The following is a 25,230-nucleotide window of genomic DNA, read 5'->3' on the forward strand; positions in this document are numbered from 1 at the left end:
GATCCTTAGATTTGGATCCACAAGGCAAGTGGATTGACACATACGTGTTTATCCATACATATTTATTAATATATAGGTATGTAAATCCCAGTAAAGAGCATTAAGAACATTAAGACGTCAGCTGGTGCAAACCGATGCAACTCTATTCACTTCAGTGGAGTTGCATCCATTTTAAAATATCTGAGGATTTGGCCCATTATATGAATTTGAGACAATCCCTGCAGGTTTTCAATTTTGTTAAAAAATTATTTAGCTGCTTGGGACAGATACTACAAAGCATGTACTTTTAGTTCTGCTAAACTGATATATTGCTATCACAGTATGAAAATATACTTAGAACAATATCTATCTGTACAGGAATTTGCACTGTTCTTGTCACTGTGGTATTGATGCAGAAAGGCCATTTAGTGAACAAGAGGCTCTTTGATTCTAGAAGAGAGGTGCAGTCTCTTTCTGCAGTGCTAGCTGGCTTTGCACAAACTAGTTGGCTTCCAGTGAACTAAGCTCTAACATACAGAGCAAAATTTACTGTGCAATTTTTCCTTGAAAGGAAAAAATGCATGAAATCTGATATACATCAGTTTTACATTATACAACAGAATCCTGCTCCCACCAGCCTCAGACAAACTAAATGGAAACTACACATATATAGCTCAGAACAGATGCAATTTCAAAATACAAGAAGAACCTCTCAGCAGAACTGAACTCAGAAACATTGGAGCCTTCTGAGATAAGTACAGTAAGTATTTTAGCGGCTCTTGAGTGGATGAACAGGACCAAGAGGATGCAAGATGTATCCCCTCCCCTTGCATAGCTGTGCAATAGCCTCCTACAAGTACAGTCTCTACTCTTTATGTATCCTTGGCAGCACAAGGAGGATTTGCTCAGGTTCCCATGCAATGAGAAAGAAATTGGGAAAGAAGTGGGGTCATATACCTCCCCCACATACCAGCCTGTGGACTAGGCCCAGTGCACTGGGGCAAGGAATCTTCTCCATCCATCTTAATGGATAGAATAGTTCCCACACTAGTATACATTTGAAGAACTCCTAGGTGAGACTGGTTTCAGAGCAGCAGCCTGTTAGTCTGTATTCGCAAAAAGAAAAGGAGGACTTTTGGCACCTTAGAGACTAACCAATTTATTTGAGCATAAGCTTTCGTGAGCTACAGCTCACTTCATCGAATGCATTCAGTGGAATCTGCCCAAGACAGTCTTCACAGGGTACACCTGGGGTGATGTGGATGTGACCTGTCTCTATCTCCTTGTCACTGAATCTAGCAAACTGTCTCTCTGTGAACTCCCTCCCTGTGGGGTTGACCTCTGGATGGTTCTCTGTCTCTCCATTCTGTGCAGGCTTTCTCTGGGTTTTGTGTCTTCTGAATCATTGGTGAGTCTCTCTCCCAGGATAAAGTAAATAACTGAACACAATAATAAAGTTGTTGACCTTCAAAAAGTCACCAGTCCCTCCTTTGTAGGCTTGGTCAGGTCAGTATCACCAGGCCTCATGCACAAGAGCAACTGTGGTGCTCCTTCCCGGGAATTCAGAGGGCAAGTCAGCTCACTTCTCCATCTACCTGCCACTGAGCTACTCTGCTTCCCTTTTTAAGCTTCTCTTCCAGCTTCTGCAGGCTTTGCAGGTGCAGTGGGGTGGGGCCACCTGGCCCGGAGCACCTCCTTAACCTTTTCTTCTTCAGCATGGGATTTGTATACCCCATCACAGGAGCACTAAGAAGGGGCTTTGCCATAATTGTCTCTAGGGATTTATGGTCTGATTGCACTATAGTGAGTGGCCATAGGTCTATTGTTGGAATTTCTCCATTCCAAATACCATAGCCAGAGCTCTTTTTCTGTTTGGGGATGCCCCTGTTCAGTCTCTGGCAGGGCTTTGCTGACATAAGTGACTGGCTGCTCCTGCAAAAGAGCTACCCCCAATTCTTTTTCCAATGTATCACACTGCAGTGTCAGTGGCTTTCCTGGTGGTAGTACTTCAGGACAGGGCCATCCATTATCATTTGTTTCAGCATGCTGTGGGGGACCTGCCCAGTCCCACTCACCACCTGTCTTTGTGAGCTGACATATGGGTTCTGCCACAGCAGCCAGGTGTGGACAGAACTTGCACTGAAAATTTATCATTCCTATGAAGCACTGTACCTTTTTCACATCCATTGGAGCTGACATGTCCCTGACTGCCTTGATCTCCTTGGGATCTGCTTTCAGTCGCTCTGCTACAAGCAGATGTCCAATGTATGTCACCTTACACTGTCTGAGTCACATTTTTTCTGGATTCAGTTTTATGTTCTTGTTCCTGCATCACAATAGAAAAGCTTGTAGTTTTCTTTCATAGTCTCATTCAACTTCTTTGTCATTGCTCCCTTCACTTACAACAAGGGTATCATCTGCAAGTATTTTCATCCCAAGCAGCCCTTCCAGGTGTTCTCTGGAACACCTCTGGTACTGGGCTTATGCCCATCAGCATGTGCAGCCATCTGTAGTAACCAAATGGTGTTGCAAAGGTTGTCAACATGCTGGAATCTTTATCCAGTCTTATGTGCCAAAATCCATTCTTCACATCACAGACCAAAAAGATTATGGGTTTGGAAAGTTCTGGCAAAATGTCATCTGTTGTGGGCAGTGGATAGTTATATCTTATTAATGGCCAGTTCAGTGGCTTTCCTTCTATGCAGATGCATAATTTGCCTAATAGTTTGTATACTATGCTGCTTACCCAGGCAGTAGTGGCCTCTACAGGTGCTATGAAACTTCTGCTCTGAAAGCATTTAAGCTCTTGCATACTAGATCACATAATGCCACTGGAATTTTCCTTTGTGGTAAGAATGCAAGATCCACACAGGGGTCTATTTCCAGTTGCTACTTTCCTTCAAGCACCCATTTAAAAATATTCCCATATGCTTTTAAAATTGTCTCCATTGTTCACAGGATTCCCCCTGTTAGAGGGCTTTCCCTCCACCCTCCCACTTCCCTGGTTCTTGTCACGCAGACAGCAAGCGGCAAAGGTCAGAAGTCCGAAGTGCGGAAAATGCAATGTTTACTGGGGTTAATTTCCAGCAACCATGATTCCAATTTTCCCACCCACTTCCTGTTCGACCACAGTTTATATAATAATATTCTCAGCTATACCTTAAGCAATCGTTTTACTGAAATCTATCTAACCAATCCTAACATACTGTAACATAATTCTCTAACCAATTATATCCCACTACCCTCATTAACTTACACCTAGCAAAATTAATTATACAGCAGACAGAAACAATTAGAGAACCAGACAGATTAACAATAGAAAAGTGGGGGCCATAAAGATAAAACAATACAGAAATGAGGGTTTCAGAGCCACAACCATTGATAAGTGATTTCTTTGCCAGACAGGATGCTATCAAACTAAATTACCATCTTAAGATGTGTTTCTTTATCTGGTGGTGATGGGCACTATCAGGATAGGATCATCTTCCTAACAGCCCTATACCACCTTATTTCAATGTGACTGGTTTGGAATGTGGGGATGTGACCATATGCTTCCCAGCTTATGGCTGCCCCTGCTGCTGAGCCAAAGGCCTTAGCCTAAGAACAAGGCCTCAGACTATCCTAGTGAGAGAAGGCCCATACACAGGTGGACTTGTGATTTTGATTCTTTGTTTTATACCTCTATAACTAGCTAAGTGATAAAAAGAAAAGGAGTACTTGTGGCACCTTAGAGACTAACCAATTTATTTGAGCATGAGCTTTCATGAGCTACAGCTCACTTCATCGGATGCATACCGTGGAAACTGCAGCAGACATTATATACACACAGAGATCATGAAACAATACCTCCTCCCACCCCACTGTCCTGCTGGTAATAGCTTATCTAAAGTGATCGTCAAGTTGGGCCATTTCCAGCACAAATCCAGGTTTTCTCACCCTCCACCCCCCCACACACAAACTCACTCTCCTGCTGGTAATAGCCCATCCAAAGTGACAACTCTCTTCACAATGTGCATGATAATCAAGGTGGGCCATTTCCTGCACAAATCCAGGTTCTCTCACCCCCCTCCAAAAACAACCGCATTTGCTCCAACCCCTCAGACAGAGACAAACACCTATAAGATCTCTGTCAAGCTTTCTTACAACTACAGTACCCACCTGCGGAAGTGAAGAAACAGATTGATAGAGCCAGAAGAGTTCCCAGAAGTCACCTACTACAGGACAGGCCTAACAAAGAAAATAACAGAATGCCACTAGCCGTCACCTTCAGCCCCCAACTAAAACCCCTCCAATGCATTATTAAGGATCTACAACCTATCCTAAAGGATGACCCAACACTCTCACAAATCTTGGGAGACAGGCCAGTCCTTGCCTACAGACAGCCCTGCAACCTGAAGCAAATACTCACAACAACCACATACCACACAACAGAACCACTTACCCAGGAACCTATCCTTGCAACAAAGCCCGTTGCCAACTGTGCCCACATATCTATTCAGGGGACACCATCACAGGGCCTAATAACATCAGCCACACTATCAGAGGCTCGTTCACCTGCACATCCACCAATGTGATATATGCCATCATGTGCCAGCAATGCCCCTCTGCCATTTACATTGGTCAAACTGGACAGTCTCTACGTAAAAGAATAAATGGACACAAATCAGATGTCAAGAATTATAACATTCATAAACCAGTGGGAGAACACTTCAATCTCTCTGGTCACGCAATCACAGACATGAAGGTCGCTATCTTAAAACAAAAAAACTTCAAATCCAGACTCCAGCGAGAAACTGCTGAATTGGAATTCATTTGCAAATTGGATACTATTAATTTAGGCTTAAATAGAGACTGGGAGTGGCTAAGTGATTATGCAAGGTAGCCTATTTCCCCTTGTTTTTTCCTACCCCTCCCCCCCAAGACATTCTGGTTAAACTTGGATTTAAACTTGGAGAGTGGTCAGTTTGGATGAGCTATTGCCAGCAGGAGAGTGAGTTTGTGTGTGTGTGTGTGTCCCCGGGAAAAATGGGGGGGGGTGAGAAAGCCTGGATTTGTGCTGGACATGGCCCACCTTGATTACCATGCACATTGTAGGGAGAGTGGTCACTTTGGATGAGCTATTACCAGCAGGAGAGTGAGTTTGTGTGTGGCGTGGTGGAGGGTGAGAAAACCTGGATTTGTGCTGGAAATGGCCCAACTTGATGATCACTTTAGATAAGCTATTACCAGCAGGACAGTGGGGTGGGAGGAGGTATTGTTTCATGATCTCTGTGTGTATATAATGTCTGCTGCAGTTTCCACGGTATGCATCCGATGAAGTGAGCTGTAGCTCACGAAAGCTCATGCTCAAATAAATTGGTTAGTCTCTAAGGTGCCACAAGTACTCCTTTTCTTTTTGCGAATACAGACTAACACTGCTGTTACTCTGAAATAAGTGATAAAAATACACCTAAGTTCTTAAAGTATAGGCCTTTAAAGGCAGGCCTGCATATCTATATTCTAACACCCCCTTTAGCTTCTTGCACGGCACTTATAAAATTCTGATGCTGCACCTTGAGGAGATCATAGAATATCTGGGTTGGAAGGGACCTCAGGATGTCATCTAGTCCAACCCCCTGCTCAAAGCAGAACCAATCCCCAAATAAATCATCCCAGCCAGGGCTTTGTCAAGCCTGACCTTAAAAACTTCTAAGGAAGGAGATTCCATCACCTCCCTAGGTAACGCATTCCAGTGCTTCACCACCCTCCTAGTGAAAAAGTTTTTCCTAATATCCAACCTAAACCTCCCCTACTGCAATTTGAGACCATTACTCCTTGTTCTGTCCTCTGCTACCACTGAGAACAGTCTAGATCCATCCTCTTTGGAACCCCCTTTCAGGTAGTAGAAAGCAGCTATCAAATCCCCCCTCATTCTTCTCTTCCGCAGACTAAACAATCCCAGTTCCCTCAGCCTCTCCTCATAAGTTATGTGTTCCAGTCCCCTAATCCTTTTTGTTGCCCTCTGCTGGACGTTTTCCAATTTTTCCACATCCTTCTTGTAGTGTGGGGCCCAAAACTGTACACAGTACTCCAGATGAGGCCTCACCAATGTCGAATAGAGGGGAACGATCACGTCCCTCGATCTGGTCACATACTGACCAGTGGGCAACAAGAAAATAAAATCGAAAAGACAATTATTCATAGAGTATGTCAGAGTTTTTACAGTATTTGTTGAGTGCAGCATCCATGCCAGAGAACTGACAGATATTTCACACATCTGCTTTTAAGATGTTACATGATATTTTGTAGCTAAGGAGCAGCTTGTGACATGGCTCTCACATCCAAAAAATGTTGTATCCTTCTGCCTTTGTTTGACGACAGATCTCTTAGTGACAGTAAAAATGATCTGACAGAGGGACCAGCATAGGAGTTTCATCATGATCTTTATGTGACAGTTTTGGAAAACCTTGTCTGAGATCATGGAAAAAATCTTTTGGCTTATTGCATCTTTAATTTTCCAGAACAAATGTAAATATATTTCTGATAAAGTTAGTCCCAGTTAAGAGGATATTCTGTATAAATCTAGGTTAGAGAATATGTAAGAAGCTTGTTCTGTATTTGGCAGCAAGAACAAATCACCTTGAATAAACACCAGACATTGTTCACATAGAAAGATGAACTGATGCTTGAGAAAGATAGCTGTACATCTTCCTAACAGCTAGGATTTAGCTGTGTGTTATCAAAGAGAATTAATCACAGGACATGTTCGTTTTTCTTTAAAATGATTATCAGTGGATGAGTATTATAAGCTTCCCTTCTACACATATTTCATTGGACTATAGGAAAATATTGCTCCTGAAATTAGCTTTGGCTTAAATTTCTGAAGGCAAAATATTCAGCCATTGCTTAAAAAGCACTTAGAAATAGATCCACAATCCAGTTATGTAGTTACACTTTTGGAGGCAGAAAATCTATATTGTTCCTCTGTGTGTTTACACCCTTTCATGCTTGGGTTTTGTTAAAGCTGGATAGAAAAATCCATACCGTGTGCTGCTCCAATATAAATGATCTGGGAATGGAAGTAATCAACATGAATTGTTCCATGCACAACTTGATATGCTTCTGGAAAATGGGAGACACCAAATGAAAATAGACAGGGAGTGAACCCAAACTACTGATTGAATAACATTGAACTGAAGAAAATACTGCAGTTGGACAAAGCCTGTCTTTATTAGGCAGCTCTAAACTGTGCCACAAATAGTGCAAGTCAAACTTAAACCGATATTTGGTTATATCAGAGGGAAGGATGGCATTTTTACCGGTGAGCTGATCCTCAAAAATTACTCCAAAGTGATTTGTATGAACATACATCATCGTAAGATATTCATATTTTCATCATTGTATGAATATATCTGTCATGGCCAATGCAAACAACACTCTACTCTTCACTTGAATTAGAGCGCCAGATCCTCAGCTGGTGTAAACTGGCATTGCAGCACAATGGAGTGAGGATCAGTCCCAGAATTTCCATACCAAGACTCAGTGGGCAGTATGCTAGCACTTCTTAAAGTTAAGTTGTGAAATGTGGCCCCACTGACTTCAGTGGAGCCAGGATTTCATCCACAAAGACCATTCCATGATTCTCACTTTGACATCACAGAAGAAAAAAAATCAATGATATCAAAGATTACCCAGACCTTTCTTATGTTTCCAGATGCTCAAACAGCAGCTATGCTATGAAACAGTCAGATGACAGCTGAAGGAAAATTCTGAGCATTTACATGACAATTTGCTTCACATTTCTTGGCACAGATTCTCTGCTGCACCCGGTATACTTTAGGCATAGGAGAGACAGAGCTGGAAAGAGAAGATGGGGCTCAAAGGAGCCAGTTGTCATTCCCTGATTCTGCGGCTGGTTCTGTACCAATCCTGGCCTAGATCAAAACAGCTTTAGGATTGAAATAACCTATGACAGATGGTAACGGCCTTCAGGAGGCTGTTCACCAGTGAGCAATAGCCAGAGCACAGTAGCTGTCCAGCCACTCCCCCTATGCTGGGGAGGGAGTGCTGCAGGAGGGGATAGTCTCTAGGAGATGGCTGTGTGGTTCTCTGTATCCTTGGTGTTAACAGAGTAGTGCAGAAAGGCTGGAATGGAGAAGGGAATCTAGCCTCTGATGTCTAGGATTGCTACCAGAAGCTCGTAAACTGGAATAGGATCTGTGTTATTACATGTATTTATAATTAAGGCTATGATTTACTCACAGAGGTCGAGGCAATCATGGATTCCCTGACTTTACCGGATCTCCGTGACTTCTAGGGCTGCAGGAGGAGGAGGTGGTGCCCTTGCTCTGCAACTGGGGCTGGCGGGAACCAGGACCCTGGAGTCCCAGGCTCACTGCTTCCTCTGGGGCCTGCAGACGGGCCGAGGGCTGCAGCTGGGACTGTGCACCCCAGTCCCGTGTCTTCTGGGGTTTGGCGGGGGCTACAGCCATGCACCCCAGACCCCTGGCTTCCACCTGGGGCTGCAGCTGGGCCGTGTACCCCAGACCCACAGCATCCCAGGCTTGGTAAGGACCGTGTGCCCCAGCCCCACAACGTCCCGGGCTTGGTGGGGACCGTGCGCCTCAGCTCCGTGACATCCCGGGCTTGGTGGGGCTGCAGCCAGGTCGTGCGCCCCAGACTGGCCGCATCCTGGGCGTGGCAGGGGCTGTGCGCCCCAGCCCTGTGACATCCTGGGCATGGTGGGGCTGCAGCCGGGGCTGTGTGCCCGAGCCCCGCAGCTTCACCCGGCAACTACTGCCGGGACCATGTACCCCAGACCGGTGGCTTCCACCAGAGGCTGCAGCTGGGCTGTGTACCCCAGACCCACAGCCTCCCGGGTTTGGCGGGGGCTTGGTGGGGACCGTGCGCCCTAGCCCCGTGATGTCCCGGGCTTGGTGGGGCTGCAGCCAGACCGTGCGCCCCAGACCGGCTGCATCCTGGGCGTGGCAGGGGCTGTGCGCCCCAGCCCTGTGACATCCCAGGCTTGGTGGGGCTGCAACTGGGGCTGTGTGCCCGAGCCCCGCAGCTTCACTGGCGGCTACAGCTGGGGCCACGCACCCCCCCCTTGCGGCTTCCCAGGGCCGTGTGTGTCTCCCCCCCTGCCGCTGCAGCCGGGGCTTAGTGGAGGCTGCAGTGGGGGCTCCGCACCTCTGTCCCACAGCGGGGCCAGCTCTGGAGCAGGGGCTGCGTGCCCCCCATGGCTGCACCCCTCGCTGTGACCACTGGAGTCGGCCTGTCAGTCCCCCCACCCATGGGACTCCATTCCTCCCTCCTACCTAGCCCTGCCCCCAGTTATTTGTAGAAAAGCTGGTGAATTTTGTTTATTGCCTGTGACCTGTTTGTGACTTCTACTAAAAATAACTGTGAAAAAAGCTTATTTATAATACATATGTTTGCTCCTATAGGGGATCATTTGCTTGATATAACATGCTGGAATAGCACTGTCGTATCATCCTAAGTGGCAGTGATTCAGTACAGGATAGTATAAGCTGTAGGTACCTTACACTGGTAATAAGGGAGTCGTTCTGCCCCTATTTTAAATGTTGCATTCCCTTGTGCAGCTGGGCTTTTACATAAACGTAAAGTAAATTGAACTAGTGCCATTTAAGGACAAAAATAATTCATGGTGGGTGTGCGAGATGATCCCGGGGCTGCGCGGCAGCAGGAGTGCCGCCGGACGGCACTCTACCGTTTTTTTCCTTCGGCAGCAGCTCTGTACATCCACGGCTGGTGTTCCCCTCCAGTGGCCCGCCTGCGGCAGGTCTTCCAGTCTTCTTCCGTTGGCGGCGCACCAAAAAGTTTGAAGACCACTGGTGTAGATCACCCACAGAGTGAAATAGATCCAGCTACACATGAAAGGATGGTGGGTTTTGCTTGTTGGGATGGTTGTTTTTAATCAATTTGTTTAAAAATATTGTCTTGGGCTGAGAAACTAGAAAAATGATAAGGAAAAAAAAGATACACACACACAGAATGAGATTTATTATATCAGAGAGATGAATTGCAAATCAATTTCTTTGTTTGAAGTGAAGCCAAAAAAATGAATGAACATATAAAGAAACTTAAACTGAGAGCAGAGCTAACAGCAACATTGCTGGAATTGATCTAGTGCCTGGCATGCAGCTTCCCCCACCCTCCCAAGTATATTTGCTTTCATGTAGCAAATATACAACACATTTGTTCCTGCTTCAGCTTTCATAATAATTCCAGAGGCACAGTCTGTATAGCCAGATAGCAGTCAGTGAAATAATGAGAGAAACATTTGAAAAGAATTAACAAGTAACTTTCAAAATACATAATAAAAGGCAGCAAATCTAATTGGCTTCCAATGGGAGTTTTCTCATCAAATTCAATGGGCTTTGGCTCAGACCTTGAAGTTATTAAAATGGTCAAGGTTTTCACTATATTTCCTGGAAAATTTGTAAAGTATGTATCTATTGAATAAGGATAATTCATACACTGAGTAATTTCTATTTTGTAGAATGGTAGGATGTGGCTCTTGTTTTGTGTGGATGTTTTTATTCTATAATTCTGAAGTCATTCTGGTCATCCCTTGTGTAACAGAGAACAGAAGTTGACCCCTTATCTTGATTCTTCAGCTGGTTGTCAGATTTCCCAGCTGCAGCTTGTGCAGGTTGCAAATGGAGACTGGCTAACTATTTCCCTGGTGAGGTAATTAGTGGATGGCATTTGGAAGTCTGGTTTCCTCTGTCTTTATTCATATCCCAGTGCAAAATTTTGTGGCATGTAGTATGTACATTGTTGAAATAACAGACGTGGCATGAAAATATTTGGGTAATTTCAGTTCTGTTCTCCCAGACAACTTACTAGTATTTTATTATACTTGTATTATATATAGATTAGATTAACCAGGGTGCAAGTGGAATTTATTTCTTACCGGTATGCTGCGCATCGGCGACTCATGGGAGGGACATAAAGGGGGAGGGCACCAGCTAAAGGGGGGGCATGTGACCTGCCCACATGACCCCCCCATGTGACTCCTCCCCACCCCCATTCCAGGGTCCCCGCGCTCTCCCCATCCCACGTTACCTTGTGGGGGGAAGGACTCTGTCCTCCTGCTGCGCCAGATACAGACTTCTGAACTGCAGGGCTTTCCGGAACCACAGCGGCGTAAGGAGCAGAACGTGGGGCCACTGCTCCCAGGAGCCAATGCCCCATGCTGGCAGCTCCTCCAGTGCGGCTGTACTGTTACCGCCCCAAGCCCCACCCCAGCCCTGTCCTCGGGTAAGGCTGTACAGACCCCAGACAGGAGATGCGGCTGCATTGAAGGAGCTGCTGGCGGCCCCACATTCTGCTCCTGTGTCTTTCCGGCAATAAATATCTTAATGGTATGGCATAGCATACCATACCACCCTACTTTCACCACTGAGATTAACGTAATTTATTGCCTGGTTTATGGACCTAACATTTTCCAATTAGTGTTGAAAATCCATACGATATTCTCATGTTCCTGAGTTAGCTAAACTCTCATATTTAATCAGTTCCCTCTTGACTACATAGCTGAGGGAGCTGCTGTAAATTATTTCAGCTAGTGTATAGGATAAATTGCATGGAAGAAATATACTCCTTATCCCTCAGTACAGAGCTCCAACACTATAGCTAAATAAACTGTAATCATATTTGCAGGTGACATCTGTGATATCGGCAAGGTAACGCAGTACTCAGATACAGCTTCTTCCCCAGGAACACTTTCTTTTGTGTTATTATTAACTCTCCCCAGTGTTGGGTTGCCTTTTTATACCAACATTGGAGGTCCATATTGTTCTTTCAGACCCTAAAAAATCTATGACATTTGGCAGGGCCAAGCAACCACCTCTCTAGGGTGGTTATTTTGCATCTGGCTGCTGCTTGCTGTATCTTCCTTTCTACCAGCTAGTAAGTATTCTTAACTAGAGCAGGTTGAAAATTTTCCAGCCAAACTGTTTTCCATAGGAAAAGATTTGACAAAATTGAAATGTTGAACAGTTCCCCAGGAATGTGTCAATTCCGTTTAAACTTTTGATGGAAACCAGGCAGGTGGCAGCCCAAAGAAGCTCAGACTGAATATTTTCAAAAATTCTGTTTCAGTTCTTCCAAAATGGCATTTTTAAAAGAAACGTTCATCTCTTAGAAACTTTTGCATCGCTGACTTTTTGTTCCTATTTAGTTATTTTTTTTTTTCAGAAATGTGAAATTTTAATGGGATGGAAATTCTGGTTCCTGCACAGCTCTACTCTTAACTTCTGCTCTGTTTCCCCCAGAACCTCCTTTCTCATTCTGAAGGAGGTGGTGCAGTGATCCTAAGAGCCCCGGAGTACCAACTGGCAAAGTGTTCACTGTCCTGTAACAACAACTCCTATCAGGCCTGACAAACTCACTAAACCAAACACATTGCTGCCATAGTATTTGTCTGTAAAGAAGGCCATGTGAGGTATCAAATTAAAGCTTACTTTACGTGGCCATCGTGAGCATTGTGTGAGGTATGAATGGGTAATAATTAAGAAGTTGTATGTATGTACTAAAAATATGTTTAAACCATGTAAGCAGGCAGGGTTGATAAACATGTCTGTCATAGACAAAGGGATGGTGATTTACCAATGAAGTGAGCTGTAGCTCACGAAAGCTTATGCTCAAATAAATTGGTTAGTCTCTAAGGTGCCACAAGTCCTCCTTTTCTTTTTGCGAATACAGACTAACACGGCTGTTACTCTGAAACCTGTCTGCCTAGGTCCTTTAGCAGTGGGCGGATTCCGCCTGCCCAATTCCTGGATCCCTACAGGACTACTTTACTATAGCCATCTGGCCTTGCCCCGTCACACTGGCAATAAATACATCTCTGAGGTAAATGAAACTTTGTAAAATCCCAAACAAAATGGAAGCTGTATTTGCATGTAAAAGCCATGTTGATAGTGTGATGCAAAATGAGCCTGGGAAGACACTGGAGACTAAAACCACAGGGGTTTGTCTTGTCTCTCAGGTTAAAACAATGGAGTTTTGGGGAAATATAAAGAGAGTCAAAAAGACATTTTGTTAACTAGTTAAGTTCTAGTCTTGTAGAAGCATGTTATCTTTTTGTTTTATTTGTAAACGTTTTTATTTTCACTATCCTTACTCAGTATCACTTGAACCTCTGTTCTTTATTAATAAACTTATTCTTGGTTTCATTATAAATTCATCTCAGTGCTGTTAGCTATCATACAAAGTGTGACGCCTCAACTGAACCAAATGGGTTGGTGTGTACGCTCTCTTTGGAGACAGAAACTTGGTAATTTCTGTGAGTTTCCAGTGATAAGGCTGGATACTACAGGGGAACGCTCTTCAGGGGCCTTGGGGTTAAACTCCAAGGCAAAATAAAGACTAGCAGAGCTTCTGGGGAGATTATTTGGGTGGCTAATAGACTTGAGTGACAGGGAGCTGACTCACAAGTCTATCTATCCCTAACCAGGGGATAACAAGGTGATCCATAATCCTGGACACCCAGAGAAAATGATGCACATACACATTGTCAACATCAAAAATGGATGGATAGGAAACCACTTGGAAAGCAAATGCAAGTTGCCAAGTTGATATAGTAAAACAGTTAGACATATACAGAAGGATGAGATTCATCGTAAAAAATAAATAAATACAAAATCTTACCCCTAGGGAGAGGAAATAAAAAACACATACACAATCTGAGGGACAGATAAAAGACAAACAAGTAAGAATACAAACTGATATTAATAAACTAAGTATGAGCTCATAGTCTGATTTTAGTGGTTTAAAAAAATAAAAAGTCAAAGTATCTTGCTATAATAAAGGTCATCACATTAGCAACTAAGAGAGTTAAAAGTGTCACTCTGCATAGCATTTAGAAAATTGCATTCAGCTCTGGTCCCAGAGTGTGGGACGGATATAGAGAAAATGATAGAAAACACAATGAAAATCAACAAGAATGATCCAGTCCAAGGATCTGAGGATAAGAGTAAGAACTACATTTTATAGTGTAGAAAAGAGATGACTCCAGGGGGATATATAAATACTATCAAGGTAACAATAAAAATGAATGAAGGGAATTACTCAGTCCCAGAAGATGGTATGGCAAGAAGCAATGGCCTGAAGTTAAGGAAGGAAAAGCTTAAGCTAGACATTAAGAAAAAGTCTTTAGCAGTTGGGCAGTGTAAGAAATTGCCCAGAGAGACACTTAAGGGACCATCACTATCAGGCATGTTTGAGAAGAGATTAGATAGCACATCTAATGATGTAAGATAATGCAAAATGCAGGGGGTCAGATTTGATGAGCAATTGTTTTTGTTCTAGCAGTACTGTTTATGATTTGGTTAGGTTTTGATACCATATGTAGTCCTACATGCTGAACACAAGAACTGGTTTTGCAAAAGAAGGTATTCCAGGCTAGCATCAATTTATAGTAATTTTGAGAAAAATAAGAATTTGTACTGCTTAGGGGAAAAATTTATCCTGAAAAGAAAATCACTGCACCTCAACTCTTGAGAGATGCAGCAAATATCTGACTTTTACTGAATACAGGAACTGTTCCCATAGGGACACATGGCATGTCTGCTATCAAATATCTGTTGTAACAGTCTCTTTCTGCTGTTTGAGCCTATTAGAAAGTTAAATACAGATTATATTTAGCACAGTGCTGGATTAACCATTAGACTAATAAGGCTATAGCCTTAGGCCCTCCTATTTTTTAGGCCCTACTGGTCAGGCAGGGGGCACAGCTGGGACCAGGTGAGGGGGAGCGAGCTTGCTTACGCAGCCCTGCTGGAGTGCTCCTGCCAGCAGGAAAGGCAAAGCAGCCCCCTATGGCTTGGAAGGAGCTCAGCTGGCAGCCTGCTGCTTCCGCTCCTTCCTGTCTGCATCTCCCCGCGCTGCAGGAACACACTGCCAGCTATCTGGTTAACACTGGTGACCGGGCCCTAAAAATCCAGTTACCACAGCAGTGCCAGCCGTGGGCTGTGGGTGTAGTTTGAGCAGGCATTGTGTCCCCCGCCCCAGGGCCCACGATTTCTCTTGATTTCCCTCCCTGACAGCTAAGCAGAGTGCTTAGCTGTCAGGGAGGGAAGAGGCTCCCTCTGTCCCTCTGCTCCACTGAGGCTGGCAGGCAACTGCAGGACATTGCCTCCTGGGTCCTAGTGCCTGTCACCGTCATCTTCCAGGTGTGCTGGGTTCCGCTTCTGGACAACTGGTGAGTGCCTGTGGGGAGGCAGGGCAAGGGGGTGGTGGGGAGAAGAGGCAGTACCAGAGCAGTAGGGTGGGAAGCTTGCACAGAACCTTCACAAACTCTATCTAGCTCCAGCCAGACCTGTTGCCCCTCCCATGTATAAGGAATGAATTCCCACACATCTGTAGGAAAAAGAAAACATCCCATTCAGGATACTAGTATTTTAACTTTTACAGTATCCTCCATCGAGGGGCTTCAGATATATGATGCACTGTGTTCAATACTGTATTGAACTATACTAAAAATAAAAGAAATCCAGTTTTTTCTTTGATGTATTTTTCTGTACTGATGTGGGATGCTCAGGCAACCAAGTTGTTTCCTTATGCTGAGCCTTGTTCCACAGGCCAACACATCTTTGTGCTTTTAAGGGGTTGCAAAAGCACTGGAGGAAGCTCAACACACAATGTTGTAGGTTTCTCCCTCCCTCTCCCTCAAAGATTTTAAATCCACTTCTTACAAGGCTATGATAGAAAGACAGACTGAACAGGCTAAAGGCAGGTTCTCTAGCAGTTCAATCCATCATAAAAGTACCTCACATTTGATTTCTTTTAAGTTTCATTCCAAAAACTTAAAGCTAAATAAACCTGAAGTTAGACCTAATTTTTCTGCCTCACCTCAAACTAACTTCTTTGCCAAGTGGAAAATGTTGGTTAAGCATGGAATGTGTGTGATTCCAGAAGGGAATGAGAACACAGGCCAATTCCCGCTGACAGTTACACCTGTGTAGCCTTACTGACTTCAGGGAGAATAGATTTTTGCACAAGATTAGATTTTGGTCCCTTCTGCTTTTTCACACCTGGTATAAACAGAATCTCATTCACTTTCCTCCCCTAACTTCTGAGCACTTTAAGGGGAAAAAAATAAGCGAGGTCTGCTTCATTTACACATGCAAATGAAACAGGAAGCTCTCCTTACATTCTACACCAGCCTTAAACAAACACCAGACCTGATGTAACAAGAATGTCACTATAGCAGCCTTGGTTGGACTGTTCTTTTGAAAGATCCTTAATGGTTCTTTTAAGATGCTGATTTTCAGAGAAGTCTTTTTGTGCAGGGGGGCAGAGAACACAACAGGGAATAGCTCTGTTTTGTCAACTCCTAGTCATTCAAAAGCTGAAAGGCTTTAGAGTAAGTTTGTTTAATGTTTGTACAGTGATTTTGAAGAGCTAACATAGTACAGAAATGCTAAATATTATGACTGGGCAACCATCTAAAGATCTGTGTCCCTTCTAACTGTTACCTTTTTCTTACAGAAAGCTTAAAACAAACAAATGCAAACTGTAGGGGGCTGGTGCACACAGAACTCATGCTTAAAAAACCTCATGTCTGAACTGCTGATCACGCATTCTAGAATAGATACTACTTAGTCCTGCCATCAGGGAAGGGGACCAGAACAGATGACCTCTCAAGGTCCCTTCCAGTCCTATGATTCTATTCTACTATTCTAATTGTGGAAGAGCTTGGTGACAGAATGGCCTGATGGGGTGAATCACTGGAGATTAACTACACAAACTGGCTATCATCCCTCAAATAATATTTGGTTTCAATGTGAAAACAGTAATTCATTGTCTTCAGTCAGTGCAACACTGGGAGACAACTTTCAGAGCAAGACCACCCAGGGTGGCAACCTGGACAGCAGTGAACATGAGATGGTCGAGTTCAGGATTCTGACAAAAAGAAGAAAGGAGAGCAGTAGAATACGGACCCTGGACTTCAGAAAAACAGACTTTGACTCCCTCAGGGAAATGATGTGCAGGATCCCCTGGGAGGCTAATATGAGGGGGGGATGGAGTCCAGGAGAGCTGGCTGTATTTTAAAGAAGCCTTCTTCAGGGTGCAGGAACAAACCATCCTGATATGCAGAAAGAATAGCAAACATGGTAGGTGACTATTTAGAAAAGCTGGACATGCACAAATCCATATGGCCAGATGCAATGCATCCGAGGGTACTGAGGGAGTTGGCTGGTGTGACTGCAGAGCCATTGGCCATTATCTTTGAAAACTCGTGACAATTGGGGGAGTTCCCAAACAATTGGAAAAAGGCAAGTATAGTGCCCATCTTTTAAAAAAGGGAAGAAGGAGAATCCAGGGAAATACAGACTGCTTAGCCTCACCTCAGTCCCTGGGAAAATCATGGAGCAGATCCTCAAGGAGTCCATTTTGAAGCACTTGGAGGACAGGAAGGTGATCAGGAACAGTCAACATGGAGTCACCAAGGCCAAGTCATGCCTGACCAACCTGATTGCCTTCTATGATGAGATAACTGGCTCTGTGGATACGGGGAAAGTGGTGGACATGACATACCTTGACTTTAGCAAAGCTTTTGATACAATCTCCCAGAGTAATCTTGCCAGCAAGTTAAAGAAGTATGGATTGGATGAATGGACTATAAGGTGGCCAGAAAACTGATTAGATCATCGGGCTCAATGGGTAGTGATCAACATTTCAATGTCTAGTTGGCAGCCGGTATCACACGGAGTGCCCCAGGGTCGGTCCTGAAGCCCGTTTTGTTCAACATCTTCATTAATGATCTGGATGACAGGATGGATTGTACTCTCAGCAAGTTTGCGGATGACACTAAACTCAGGGGAGAGGTAGATATGCTGGTGGGTAGGGATAGGGTCCAGAGTGATCTAGACAAATTGGAGGATTGGGCCAAAAGAAATCGGATGAGGTTCAACAAGGACAAGTGCAGTGTCCTGCACTTAGGATGGAAGAATCCCAGGCAGCACTACAGGCTGGGGACCTACTGGCTAAGTGGCAGTTCTGCAGAAAAGGACCTGGGGATCACAGTGGACGAGAAGCTGGATATGAGACAACAGTGTGCCCTTGAAGCCAAGAAGGCTACGTCATATTGGGTTGCATTAGTAGGAGCGTTGCCAGCAGATCGAGAGAAGTGATTATTCCCCTCTATTAGGCACTGGTGAGGCCACATGTGGAGTATTGCATCCAGTTTTGGGCCCCCCCACTACAGAAAGGATGCGGACAAATTGGAGAGTCCAGCGGAGGGCAATGAAAATGATATGGGGGCTGGGGCACATGACTTATGAGGAGAGGCTGAGGGAACTGGGCTTATTTAGTCTGCAGAAGAGAAGAGTGAGGGGGGATTTGATAGCAGCCTGCAACTACCTGAAGGGGGGTTCCAAAGAGGATGGAGCTAGGTGGTTCTCAGTGGTGGCAGATGACAGAACAGCAGGAGACTGTGGGCGGGGGGGGGGGGGTGGTCTCTCAATTACAGACCTAAAAGTCGCAATATTACAACAAAAAGACTTCAAAAACAGACTCCAACGAGAGACTGCTGAATTGGAATTAATTTGTAAACTGGATACAATTAACTAAGGCTTGAATAGAGGCTGGGAGTGGATGGGTCATTACACAAAGTAAAACTATTTCCTCATTTTATTCCCCCCCCCCCCATTGTTCCTCAGACATTCTTGTCAACTGCTGGAAATGGCCCACCTTGATTATCGCTACAAAAGGTTTTCTCCCCCCCCCCGCTCTCCTGCTGGTATTAGTTCATCTTAAGTGATCACTCTCCTTACAGTGTGTATGATAACACCCATTGTTTCATGTTCTCTGTGTATATAAATCTCCCCTCTGTATTTTCCACTGAATGTATCTGATGAAGTGAGCTGTAGCTCACGAAAGCTTATGCTCAAATAAATTTGTTAGTCTCTAAGGTGCCACAAGTACTCCTTTTCTTTTTGCGAATACAGACTAACATGGCTGCTACTCTGAAAAAAGTATCTTTAGTGTCCCACTTCCCTTATTACCATGTGGGGTGATGGTTAGAATCATATAGTCCAACCCCCTGCTCAAAGCAACACCAGTCCCCAATTTTTTGCCCCAGATCCCTAAATGGCCCCCTCAAGGATTGAACTCACAACCCTGAATTTAGCAGGCCAATGCTCAAACCACTGAGCTATTCCTCCCCACAGTCAGCTTTAGGAAGTGTCACTTAGGGCTTGTCTACATTGCATGTGGGATCAACGGGCAGCGATTGATCCAGCGGGAGTCAATTTATCGCCTCTAGTCTAGATGCAATAAATCGACTGCCAAGCATTTTACCATCGACTCCGGTACTCCACTGGAGTGAGAGGCACAGGCGGACTCGACGGGGGAGCGTCAGCCATCGACTTACCACAGTGACGACACTGCGGTAAGTAGATCAAAGTACGTCGCCTTCAGCTACGTAGCTGAAGTTTCATAACTTAGATCGATCTCCCCTGCACTGTAGACCAGGCCTTAGTTACCAACAATACTTTCTACTGCACCCAGTTGCTTTTTGGAGGATTCTCATCTAACTTTTGACCATCTGTGACCCTGTTAGCTTGCAACAGTTGAAAGGATCACAGTACAAGCTGGTAAGGCTGCAGAATGTAGGGACAACATTAGGAGAAGGGCTTAGAGGGTATCTGCTGGAGAATCATTCCTGGGAGCAACAAATAAGATTGGTGTCCTACAACTGAATTCTAAGTGAACATGAGAAGACCAGTGCAAGATTCTGTGGACCAGTGAATCAAGGCTGGACATGTTTCATATGAAGAGAACTTAGGTTTGACAACAAGTGGATGAAAAGGTAAAACATGAGTGTTTTGGACTAGTGTGGATTGGATCCATAGAGATTTGGATCAGAAGGTTGTACAGTGTATCACCACTGCTAGACAAACTATTAGTAGCTGGGCAAACTATTCATAGAAAATAATTTATCTGATGATTTTAGCCCTTTTATTTTTTTATGAATTATCTGGAAACAGTTATTGAACTAGATTCGCTGATTGGGTTATGCCAGCAGATGCCATTCTAGGGGCCCACTGGCAGAAAGTCCACCAGGAGCAACGGTGCTGCACCATAAACACCATTCTGCTGAGAAAGAGGTGGGCTAGAGCCACCCAGCACAGCTCACAAAGTTAGTAAGGCCAGATTGGGCTGGGTGGGGTGGGAGAGCGGCAAGGTAAAGGATGGCTAGGAAATATAAGAATTTGATCTCTCTCCTGGCTAGGCTTAGACAGTGTGGTAGAGAACTGGCTGTACTTTAAAACTGGTTTCCCCAGAAAGGATCCTTAGGGAGCAGAGATAACCTGTGCCTGCCAATAGTGGGGGCAAGGGGGCAGAGTAAGGGCAGCCAGCTTCAGCAGTGTTACTGAGCATGCTCGGTCTGTGTGAGCGTGCTCAGTACAAGCCAAGCAGCTGGCATGTGTGCAAACAACTCAAACACTGGTTTCCTTTACAGTTTATATTGTCACCAGAAATCCTCAGTCACAATACAGCCTGGAAAAGGCAATGCTGCATTTGCTGTATTCACCAATTTTTGGTCTGATATCTCAGCAAGTAATTTCTGGTCAGGGCTCATGTTGGTCACAGCTGGGAAAGTCATGATCACGTAATGTGAGTTCACAGTCTGCTGCTGGGAAGGCAGTTAATAGGACATGCAAACTTGCATGTGATGCATATACTCTGACCACTGCTGAGGGGCATAAGGAGGAGACAGTGGGAACATGGTGGCGATTACTCCATGCCAGAGGATAATTCCCAACTGATTTTCTGGCAGGATAAATTAATAATGAGTTTAAATAATTTTTGACACATTTCATAGCTCCATCATATATAACAAAAGGAAATTCACAGCCAGTGTCATATGTTCTTCAGTATATTTTGCAGCTAAGTTACACTAGTGAGTAAATTTATTGGGAAAAAAGCTTTGATTAAAAAAATAACACATTCAAAACACAACTACTGGTTCTAATCCTGCAATCAGATCCAGTGTGGTTTGCACGTTGGAAGTTAAAATTATAATAAATTTAATTGTCCAAATAAATCAAATTTTAAGGAATTGTAGAGTCACATTTTCTCTTCACCAAACCCTTTGGTATAATAATCACTTTATAGCAAAGAATTTTCCTGCAGTGTCTAATAAAATATTGCTCCATGTTCTACTGTAAACCAGACTGTTGACCATGCTTGGATACTGTTTGTGTTTAGCTTGTTCTGACTTAATTAAGGTTCTTATTTGTTGTATTGGGTTAAGGTCAGGGCTCTGAGGATGTCGTGTCAATTAGTGCCCTTGACTACTCTTTTTTGCTTAAATTATCTCTGCACAGGTGAGAAGAAAGGTTTGCATCATTATCCTCTTGATAAATGAACCCACAGACAAGCAGCTGTTTTTCAGAAGGAATCCCATTCTGTACAAAGGTGGTGAAGAGAAGGGTGAAGCAGAAAAGGTATTCACAAAGGTTTGTTTGGAATATAACTTGCATATTGATCTTGATGACATTTGCAACCCTTTTTATTCATTTCCCACCAATGTCTGTACAAGTGATTTGGTTGGTTTGTTTGCAAGAAAGTTTGTGGAAAGTTAAATTCTCACAATTACTCATACAAAAATGTGTTTACACAAATGCCAGTGCTGGAAGTGTTATCATGGTCTTCTCAGAATCTCTTTGTTTTTTTTCCCAGTGTATGGAATTTCCATCCCATCAGGGATAGTCAAAATGAATAGTCGAGGAGCAAGGCATCAGCTGAAATATCTTGAGTGGGTGAGTGAGTCTCTCTCTCTCACACACACACACAATAAAAAATCTTAACAGAATTTTTTTTTAAAAATGAAAGGGTCAGATTCATTCTTACAGGCAAAAAGGGCATAGGTCGTTGAAATTTTAAAATCAAAATTTTTTCAACAAAAAATTAATTTTGTCAAAATCTAAACATTTTGAAAAAGGTGTTGATTTTCACAAAATTCAGTATAAAAGAAAAAGAAATTAAACAAGGCATTTCAATAATCTCAAAACATCCTGTTTGACATTTTTCAGAATGGAATGTTTCCATGTTTCATTTCATTTCTAAACAACTAATCAAAACAAAATTCTCTCTCTCTCTCTCTCTCTCTCTCTCTCTCTATTTTACAATGTTAAAATCAGAATGAAATATTTCAGTTTTATCTACATTTAAAGGATTTGATCAATTAGAAACGATTTATATGATAGAAATGCAGTTAGTTTTTAATTATTATTATGGGTATCTGCAATAGGTGTGCATGGAACTTTACAGGTAGGCAGAAGCCAGGCAGTGGAAATGAAACCATCTTCTACCTTATCTGCAACATGGATCTTCCTTTGCACATTTGACAGTAGATGATCTCCAGTTCTTCACTGCTGATCAATGTTCAATTAATACCAGAGTCTGGGTTACAGGTAACCTGTTACAGCTATTCACAAATTAATGTTCCAGTACCGTACAATTTGTACAGAAGTTAGTCCTCATTTGTCATTTCAATGTGGTGATCTGAGGAAAAACTAGAAATTCCCTTTTGATAACCTTGCTACCATATATTGCTTGCTATCCCTGATACAAGCTGCTAAAGCATTTTAAATTAAAGTAAAAATCATCCCAGGAATGCCTCAAATCTTCATAATTCTCTTGAGTTCTAATACTTATACTGAGGCTCAGAAACAGTGCAAGGAGGGTAAGAGTTCCACATCAGACTCCCTTCTCCTTAGAAAACAGAGGCCCATATGTATGGTTAGGGCTTAGTGGGTTGAGTATAGAACAGTCACTCTTGCTGGCATATTTCTCTCCTAATTAGCTGGATTTCTGAATGCAAATGAGTATGGAAGTCAATGTTGCAACAAAAGGAGTAACCTCATCTGTGAGTTCTACTCTGCTTAGAAGGGGGGGAATGGAGATAAATTAAATGGTCACAAGGGAAGTAGTCAATGACTGCACGGCTCTTGAGAGTGCCGTGCTGCCAAGAGTGAGGAAGAAGGCCTGAAAGAGCAGGGAAGGGAAGAAAGCCATACCCGGGAAAGGTCTGGAAATTCATGGACCTATATTGTGCTTTCCCTGCAAAACCTTGGGCTTTACATTGTTGGCAGACTATACACCCTAGCCGTCCAGGCTACAAATCTCTCCACTTTGAAAAGAGGGGAAGAGACATGGTTCCATTCCCATTAGGTGAAACTCATGAGATTTTAAGTGCACTGTTTCCCCTTTCCATGGGTTTGAGACCTGACGTCATTAAGATAAGCCAAGAGGTGTGCAAAAATATACTTGTCCAGCCTTCTCCCTGGTGTCTTCACATCTGTGGAGGCTGTTATACCCGAGTTATTCCACCAAAAACTTGCAAGAACATTTTCTCATGACCTGCTCTGTATTTTAAGCCAGGATAAAGAAGAGGGGAATCTGGCAGGTTTTTTTGAGAGAACTGCAGATTCCTTCCTCAGTTATGCGCATTTTATAAATCCAGAATGTGTCACTCATTTTAAGAGACCGCAACCACTTTATTTTCTGGGTACGGTTTATTTGTAATTTAATTCAGGGGAGAAATATGCCATTGTCAAAACCAGAACAAACTCTGTGAGTTGGTCCTGAGTTTCTGCTAGAGTGGTAGCTCAAGATGGTACAGCAGCTGGCCAGTCTGTTGATGGGGTAGGGTTGCCATGTGTCCAGTTTTTGACTGGAATGCCCGGTTGAAAAGGGACCCTGGCGACTCTGGTCAGCACCACTGACCAGGCCATTAAAAGTCCGGTTGGTGGTGCAGCGGGGATAAGGCAGGCTCCCTGCTGCTGTGGCTTCGCACGGGACCCGAAAGCAGCAGCATGTCCCCGCTCTGGCTTCTATGCATAGGGGCAGCCAGGGGGCTCTGCACACTGCATCTGCCCCAAGCTCCGGCTCTGCAGCTCCCATTGACTGGGAATCCCAGCCAATGGGAACTGCGGGGGTGGCGCCTGAGGACAGGGCAGCGTGCAGAGCCACCTGGCTGTGCATAGAAGCCGGAGGGGAAACGTGCTCCTGCTTCCGGGAGCTGCCTGAGGTAAGTTCTACCTGGAGCCTGCACCCCTGACCTCCTCCCTTGCCCCAGCCCTGATCCCCCTCCCACCCTCTGAACCCCTCAGTCCCAGCATGGAGCACCCTCCTACACACCAAACCCCTCATCCCCAGCCCCACCCCATAGTCTGCATCCACAGCCAGAGCCCTCACACACCCCACCCCAACCCAGAGCCCCCTCCCGCACCTCAAACTCCTCATCCCCAGCCTCACCCCAGAGCCCACAACCCAAGCTGGAGCCCTCATCCCCCCCTGCTCCCCAATCTCCTGCCACAGCCCTGATTCCCCTCCTGCCCTCCAAACCCCTCAGTCCCAGCCTGGAACACCCTCCTATACCCCCAAACCCTTCATCCCCAGTCCCACCCAGAGTCTGCACCCCCACCCCTTGGCCCAGCCCGGAGTTCCCTCCCGTACCCTGAACCCCTCATTTCTGGCCCATCCTGGAACTTGCACCCCCAGCCCAGAGCCGGTACCCCTTCCCACACCCCAACCCTCTGCCTCGGCCCAGAGCCCCCTCCCATACTCTGAGCCCCTCGGCTCCATCCCCCAGCCTGGAGCCCCCTTCTGCACCCCAAACCCCTCATCTCTGGCCCCACTCCAGAGGTTGCACCCCCAGCCGGAGCCGTCACCCTCTCTCGCACCCCAGCCCACTGCCTACCCAGCCCGGAGCCCCCTCCCACACCCTGAGCTCCTCATTTCTGCCTACCTCATCCCAGAGCCCGCACCCCCTGCCAGAACCAGCCTGGTGAAAATGAGTGAGTGAGTGAGGGGAGAGTGAGTAACAGAGGGAGGTGGGATGGAGTGAGCAGGGAGAGGGGCCTTGGAGAAGGGGCAGGACGGGGTGGGGCAAGGGTGTTCTGTTTTGTGTGAGTAGAAAGTTGGCAACCCTATTGATGGGGTATAATTTTTCATATACAGTTTAGTTTTCATATACAGTTTTATTTTCAGGACTAGATTTCTTGTGTGTGAATGATTTTCTCTCTCTTTGCTAAGTTTGTGGCTAGTTACAATTACACATTTACTGAAAAATTAATATTTTCTCTTAGCATCAGCCTTATGTTTATTTTGTTTAGATATGCAATATTTTATTTGCAGCTTTTGTGTATTTCTAATAATTTATCTCCACTACATAGTTCCTTGTACAGAGAAATAAGACAAGAAAGAAAATATGTATTCAATTAT

At 44.5% G+C, this 25,230-nt stretch overlaps 1 long non-coding RNA gene across 1 annotated transcript; it reads left to right on the forward strand.

Annotated features, from left to right (window-relative positions):
* Positions 1-9,821: 9,821 nt before the first annotated feature.
* On the forward strand, positions 9,822-21,759 carry LOC140906886 (uncharacterized). The gene is made up of 3 exons (XR_012157272.1): positions 9,822-9,862; positions 21,327-21,458; positions 21,682-21,759. It is a non-coding gene; the product is annotated as an uncharacterized LOC140906886 (long non-coding RNA).
* Positions 21,760-25,230: the final 3,471 nt, after the last annotated feature.

Source organism: Lepidochelys kempii, chromosome 1, assembly GCF_965140285.1.
Source record: "Lepidochelys kempii isolate rLepKem1 chromosome 1, rLepKem1.hap1, whole genome shotgun sequence".
NCBI lineage: Eukaryota > Metazoa > Chordata > Testudines > Cheloniidae > Lepidochelys > Lepidochelys kempii.